This window comes from Tamandua tetradactyla, chromosome 15 (genome assembly GCF_023851605.1).
Source record: "Tamandua tetradactyla isolate mTamTet1 chromosome 15, mTamTet1.pri, whole genome shotgun sequence".
Classification (NCBI taxonomy): Eukaryota; Metazoa; Chordata; class Mammalia; order Pilosa; family Myrmecophagidae; genus Tamandua; species Tamandua tetradactyla.
The window spans coordinates 19,425,230-19,432,828 of NC_135341.1; the positions used below are offsets into that span (position 1 = coordinate 19,425,230).

General features: G+C 40.8%; 1 long non-coding RNA gene across 1 annotated transcript in view; it reads left to right on the forward strand.

The window, feature by feature from the left end:
- Positions 1–6,071, forward strand: part of LOC143657875 (uncharacterized) — a 31,936-nt gene extending 25,865 nt beyond the window's left edge. Inside the window, exons 2-3 of the long non-coding RNA XR_013163003.1 lie at positions 4,118–4,222; positions 5,970–6,071. This is a non-coding gene — a long non-coding RNA (uncharacterized LOC143657875). The remainder of the gene's footprint in view (positions 1–4,117; positions 4,223–5,969) is intronic.
- Positions 6,072–7,599: the final 1,528 nt, after the last annotated feature.

Consider the following 7,599-nt stretch of genomic DNA (forward strand, 5'->3'; position numbering starts at 1 on the left):
AGGCCTGTGCTTTTTTCTTTTCCAGAGAAGTTGGCCTTAGCCTATTTTCTCTATAAAACAGTCTTTTTCCTATTGGTCAAGATGACACTTCATTTGTGTAATCCCAATTTTCTAAAAAGGTTAGAAATCGATTTAAACTGGGAGAAAACATTTTTAATGTCTAGCTAAGAATCTTCCTGGGGGCTAGAAGAGGGACAAATTAGTAGTCTGGGTTTTCTTTTCCCCAGACATATTGTCTTTCACAAAATACCTATGAGTCTCACAGACCTCCCAATAGAGGATGCAGGCTCAGAGGAATTTGTAAACGCGTATGAATCAAAGCCTTCATCTATCTCTTTCAAATATAATGAATGGCATCTGCAAGAGAAGATTGGTTTTTTTTGGGGGGGGGGGAAGGGGGACGAGAAGCCAACATTTTTTAAATATCAAAAAATGTATTGAAATTTTTTGCCTGTTGTTTCTCAGAATTGCCAAGTGTGGCCCTATCTCCATCGCCTCTGTATGTTTGTAACTGAGAAATCAGGATTTAAGGGATAGTTTTGATTGCTGAATCATTACCTAGATATTCCTTTTTGCTTTCTGGTATTTTGGAGTAGACAGAGGGAAATTCCTGAACTCTAAATTGTAATCAAGCTGCCTTGATCTCTGATAATGATTCTATAGCCCTTTCTTATGCTTCTGTGATAGTAAAAACCTTGTGACTAACCTTCATTTTTACCTAGTTATCCAGTTTTTCAACTTTAGAGTCTTGTAATCACTAAAGACAGCCCCTCATGTTTATTAATGAAGGGTCTTGGGTCAGCCCAGAACTAACACACCCCGAGTCCAAAGTTATCTTGATAGCTGAGATCAGTCTAACCAAAACGGGCCCTCCTGACATACTCAGTAGCTTGGACTTTAGTGCAAAAGTCACCTATACCTCATTCCACCATTTGCTTACATATATTCTGTGACTAAGCAAGTAATCAATCTGCACATGCTCAGTAATTAGATCACCTCTCATTACTTCGTCTGGGGCCACTGTGCTCATTATCCTAAACCCTGTCCATCTTTTTCTTTAATAAAACTATCAGAATTACTACAGTTCGTGGAGACAGATTTTGAGCTACTAGGCCATTTGCTCTCTACTATGTGCCTAGTAATAACTTTATCTCTTTGAAACCCTGATGTCTCAGGAATTGGTTATTGAGCATGTCAGGCAAAAGAATCAACACCCTTTGTCCAGTAACACGTTTGTCCTCCTGACTGGACAACCGAAGCAATAGTGTCCCATGTAGAAAGGGGTAGGGCAGTGAGTTTACATGTCATGTTGGCTGAGAGAGAGAGGCCACATCTGAGCAACTAAAGAAGTTCTCTTGGGGGTGATTCTTAGGCCTAATTTTAAGTAGACTTAGCCTATCTCTTCCCCAGCCCAATCCCCCATGTCATAGGGGGCCACTGAGCTCTCTTCTCAATGTCACCTCCACAGAGAAGCCTTCCTTAACCATCCAAATGACAAAATCCTTACTCTCCTAGAGCTTACCTTTCAGAGGGGGGAAAGATAAACAGATTAATATATGTATTTTTTTTTAATTTTAACATTTGTTCCCCCATTATTTATTTTTAATCTGTGTGTTTTACTCGTCTGTCCATAAGTTAGATAAAAGGAACATCAGACACAAGGTTTTCACAATCACACAGTCACATTGAGAAAGCTATATCATTATACAATCATCTTCAAGAAACATGGCTACTGGGACATGGCTCTATATTTTCAGGCAGTTCCTTCCAGCCTCTCTGTTACACCTTAACTAAAAAGGTGATATTTATTTAATTCATAAGAATAACCTCCAGGATAACCTTTTGACTCTGTTTGGAATCTCTCAGCCATTGACACTTTATTTTGTCTCATTTCTCTCTTCCCCCTTTTGGTCAAGAAAATTTACTCAATCCCTTGGTGCTGAGTCCCAGCTCATTCTATAATTTCTGTCCCACATTGCCAGGAATGTCCACACCCCTGGGAGTCATGTCCCACATAGAGAGGGAGAGGGCAGTAGGTTTGTGTGTCGTGTTGACTGAGAGAGAGAGGCCGCATCTGAGCAACAAAAGAGGTTCTCTTGGGGGTGATTCTTAGGCCTAATTTTAAGTAGGCTTAGCCTATCCTTTACAAGGTTAAGTTTCATATGAACAAACCCCAAGATTGGGGGCTCAGCCTATTGCTTTGGTTGTCCCCACTGCTTGTGAGAATACCAAGAATTAAACAGATTAATATATAATGTTAATATGACAAAACTCAGAATAATCTGGGTTGGGGGGCTGGAGAGGGGTTTAGTGGCTGGTCAGCAAAAGCCTACCTGATAAGTAGATATTTGAGGGAAATAAGGGTAGGAGCTTGTTCTGTGCATTCAGATAAAATCAAGAAAGCCAGAAAGCTGAGTTGGAGTTACCAAGAAGGCAAAGGAAGGATGGTAGGAGGAGAAATCAGTGATGTAGCTGATCATGGGCCAAATCATGGAGGCCGTGGTAAAAGTTTAGCTTTACTGAGTGAGATGTAGTGTTCTAATCAGAGGTATACCATGGCCCGACCTCCATTTGCCATTCTGGTGGCTTGTGGAAAATAGCAGAGGATGAAGGGATGAGCAGATAAACCAAGGTACAGGGCTCCTCCTCCTGCATGTCATTGGGTGAATGGGTGAGAGTTCAAATATTGTGAATTCCTTTTTGATTTCTGGACTGTATTCTGTTGGCTGCCACACTCTCACAAGACTGGTCACACTGGGCTGTGAGATTTCTCTGGTTTACATGAGCCATGAGTGCTCCCAACCTATCAACCACAAATGCCAGGCACAAGGGTAAAAACGTGCCAACCCACAGCTATTAATGAAGCTAGCAGATGGCATGGCCATAGAATAAGGAAAAGCTGCACGTTTTCAGATGTGCTTATATAGGCCAATGATTATTTTCTAGTTCCAAGCATCTTATTTATAACAGAAGACTGTTTTAAAGGGCAGGGTAAGAGAATGGATAGCTTTGTCTTTTCTTTTCTACTTGTAAAAATGTTTGTGAGACACGCACATGACCTGAACATCAGAAGAAAGATTAGGAAGAAGGAGGAAAAATCAGATTCATCCTTTGAGTCATCTGGCAGGAGCTGAGAGGTCCTGAGCTCAAAGGAGGCTCTTCTGCCTGAAATAATTCATTCTATAGGGCCAATTCAGTGGCAGGGAGAGCTTCTGAACCCAAGCTAGCATCCAGGCTATAGTTCATTTGAAGGAAAACCCTTGGAATTGTTTCTAGCAGGGGCACTATGGATCTGGGTTCTTTTGGGACCCCAAAGTGTCAGGGTGTACATGTACATGAATATCATTTCCAGGCCCACAGTGGCTGGCCGCCAACCCAGTAGCATCCCATTGGTATGGCAACAAGAGGACCAAACCTCCCAGGACAGAACAGTAATAGCCAGAGGCAAAAGGACCATGAAAAAGTGAAGCTATGAAGCTTTTCAGTGTTGTGTGTAATTTTGAAGAACCCACTATTCTGAGCCTGCTTGAAATAAAACGAATTGCAGGTGGATTTGCTGGAGAGTTGCTCTTGAGTAAATGCCTTTGTAATCTTGGAACATTCCTGTCCCCCTCCTTCTTTACTTGTTATCAACTGTTAATGAAATGGCTTGCATTCATTCTAGGTATTGCTTTGAACTGGGATTGAAAGTGTCTGTGGTTCTACCAGGACCAACACTTGGGGAGATAAAAAGATGAGTATGCCAAGACCAACAAATAAATTAAATCTGTGTCATGGTTACTCTGTTTTGTTAACATAGCCTAGTGCTCAGGTTAAAATTCATTACATAGATCCTCTCAGGATCTTAATTCCAACTTGAGCCATAGCATTCCAAGATTTTAAAAGCTACCTTTTATGGCTTATTTTTGCCAGTTTCCTTGGGGGCATCAATGATTTGCATAATGCTTGGTCAAAAGTCCTTGGAACACATGATACAAAATTATTTTGTACAACAGGATTTATCTTTATGTTGTGAAGGAAACCAGACTAGTCATAAGACTTTGTACATCAACCTCAAAACTTCACCCTTGCCAATGGTTCTCTATTACTGCCTCCATTCTTGTTCCTCCTTTGAAAGATGGGGAAGGAAAACCACAGCACAGAGTGGACAGTGGATTGCCCAGAGTGAGACATTATCCAGGCGTTGCAAGATGACATCAAATGGACTGCTTCTCAGAAGAATGTGAGCAGCAGCTATCTGTAAAGTGGTTATGATTAATTGACTTTGGGGGGCAATGAGTACACTGACCCTGTTAATCTAATGGGTGCTCAAAGGCTTTAGAAGAGGTCGAAACCCCTTGATTCTCCCAGTTGCATCCATTTGCCTTTGATTTGACTCACTCTGTTTGGATTTTCATTTGTAGCCTTTTGGTAACAGATGGGATAGAGCAGAGCTGCTCTCCTTGCACAATCTGTAGTCTTAGTGTATTCAGTGTCAGTGGTTCTCAAGGGTGATTTTCCCCCAGGGTGCATTGACAATATCTTGAGACAATTTTGGTTGATGGGGTGTGCTGCTGACTAAGGGAGCTGCTGAACATCCTGCCGTTACGCAGGATAGCAACTTCTGCCGTCTTCCTGCTGTCCCGGATCCTACCCCAGCAAAGAATTATCCTGCCCCAAATGTCAGTAGTGACTAGGTTGAGAGCTCATGGTCAATGTGAATGGTTCTTCTTCCCCATTTTCCTTCAGGATGGCCCTGGAAGGATTGAGGATAGAAAATATGTGCTTGCATTTGCTTGCTGATTTTCTTTAATAGTCTCTGCCCTACTAAGGAATATAGAGTTGTTATGGAGAGCTAATAGGCTTTGGAGTGAGACAAATTGGGATTCCATTCTTTGGGTATGGCCTTAACCTCTCTAACCTTGGTGTCTTCAGATGTGAAATAAAGAGCATGATATCTGTTGTGAGGATTAAACAAGAGAATAGATTTAAAATAAGAACACTTGGACGGGCCACAGTGGCTCAGCAAGTAGAGTTCTCTCTTGCTGTGCTGGAGACCCGAGTTTGATTCCCAGTGCATGCCCATGCAAAAAAAAAAAGATAAAATAAGAACACTTTGCTTGGCCCATAGTTAACATTTGATAAGTGATGGCTGTGCGAAGAGCTAGTGCTCGACTCTATAAGCTCATCCTTTTAACAGGTACTGCCAGTAAGTATCTGTGCTAAGTAGAATGAATGATTGCTGCATTTATTAGTTTTATAGCAGGTAGTTAGGAAAATATATGGCAGTTTTGGTGTCAAAGAAAGATCCCATTGACCACTATTCACTCTGGGGAAAACTTTTGTTTTATGTGTGGTGTGTGGTCTTTGACATGGAGGCAGAGATATCAATATAGAAAATATGCACAATTACAAACAAAAGTAACTGAAAGAAGAAATGCCAAAGCCATAAAAAATTAAACAAATGTTTGAATTTCCTGGTGATATGCAGAAAAACTTAAATTAGAAAAAAGAAATGCTGTTTTAGAGAGACATTTCTCTCATCTTTAGCCATTTAGCCTAATGACCCTTTGCCCATACCTTCACCCCTCAACCTGGCTCCTCAGAAATGTTTCTGAGATGTCTTAATTTCCATGCAAGTGTCTCTGCTCTCACATGGGAAGGCTTCTATTAGGATTCTGAGAATGCCTTCAACGTAGCTGATGATGGATGTTTGTAATGGAAAGCCCCTATGGTTTTCATTTTGAACTTGACTTAATAAAAAACAATTATGTTAGCAAAATGTTGGGAGAGGGAGTCTGCTTCCCCCAATTTTTCTGTTGTGCGACTAACTTAATGTTGGGCCTCTCAAAGTACTTTAAAATATAAGATTGTGGGAAAAACAATTTAATATGAAAAGTACCAGCATGAACTAAACTTAAGTTGGGTAAATCAAATATGAAAAGGTAGAGAGTCTTAAGGGTATAGGCTTTGCCTCTTTTGTATTTTAGTGTCTAGCTGTACAGTGCCATGGATTTGGCTTTTCCACGAAGGAACAGAACCGCCAAGAGAAGGCTGTCATCAGATACACACCAGTGTGTACAAGAATACATCTCATCAGAGTCTTCAGCCTGTCTGATTTCCCTGTTGGTTAAGTAAGATGAAAATTTAAGACACAATCCTGGCAACACATGCCTAGATGGAAGAAGAAACTGATTACATGATGTGATATGCACTGGTCCAAAATAGTTCTCCCCATCACCTAGAGCACCTGAAATTATTCTGTATAATTTTCCTTTGATTTAAGCATTGTAGATCTTAGCTAAAGCACAGATAGGGTATTCTATCTGGAAAGGGTAACCAGTTTTTTTTCTTTATCTTGGCTGTACATTAGAATCACTTAGAAAGTCTTTAAAGGTCAGTTGCTACTGGGCAGTATCTACCAGGAAATATAACTTAATTGTCTTGGGTTGGACCTGGGCACCAGTATTTTTGAAAAGCTCCCACATAACTTTCTAATGTGCAACAAGCGTTGAGAACTATGATAGTGACAATTTAAGCTCTGGTCCTTGGGTATTTTTTTTTTCCTGTAAGGTCCTGCAGGTGACCACCCACCTTCATTGATCACAGTGACTCACTTGGGCTTTGATTCATTCATGACATGGAGTTTTGGGTTGGAATAGGGAAAGAGAGAAACTGGCAAGGAAGTGTGAGAATGGCATATGTAGCTTGAACAAGTGCCATGTGCAGGCTGATGCTAAAATATTTAACAACCAAAGTGACATGGGCACTGATGTGGCAAAACAGATGCTACTTAGTACCAGGTCTGCTCATCAGTATGCCGGTCATGTTGACAATATTTGCATTAAGATCTTGGCACCTTTTGACTCTTTCACATTGTTAATTCATGCTACTATTAGCAGTCCCCTAGCAAAGCTCTAAAGCCCAAATCAGGAGAAGAATAGAGACAGTTGCGTATTTGGGGACTAAAGGCGAAGGGTTTGGGACTGGCTTTCTAGTTGGGGAGGGAAGGGTTTAATGGTAAAGGAGCACTGGACAAGAAGACTAATAGATTTAGGATTCAGAAATACATAGTACCTACTACCCAGGGTTGCCTTGTTCAGCCATGTTCTTGGGTGTGGAGATGTTTTACAAAAATAGTGCCATTCGCAGGAATGCTAGAGATGACCTATAAAAAACTTAGAGCTAAAAAAAGAGAAGTCTTCTAATGAGAACTAGTAGTTCTCTATAAACTCCCACAGGTCACATAAAAACCAAACTATAAATTGTGGAGTCTTGAGACCCAAGTGAAGGGTCACCATGACATTATTCATCATTCAACTGATGACCTTTCACTTGCCTGTTGGTGGGTGGGGGGCCTCTGTTCTGCAGATCCAGTCATCTCTGTTCTCTGAGAGCCCCTGAAGTTCCAGGCAGAAAAGCAGTCTTTTTTTTTTATCTGCTTCCCCAACCCCAACTTGGCTTCAATTAGCATGTTTTTTTTTTTTTTACCACTGAGCCTTCCCTGTAGCAACCCTGGTCTGTTTATACTAGCCAACAGTAGGATATATAAGCTGGTGTAAAATTTGAAAGTTAATACTTAAAAATAAGTGTGTAATTGTCCTCTGACATGGGAAATTT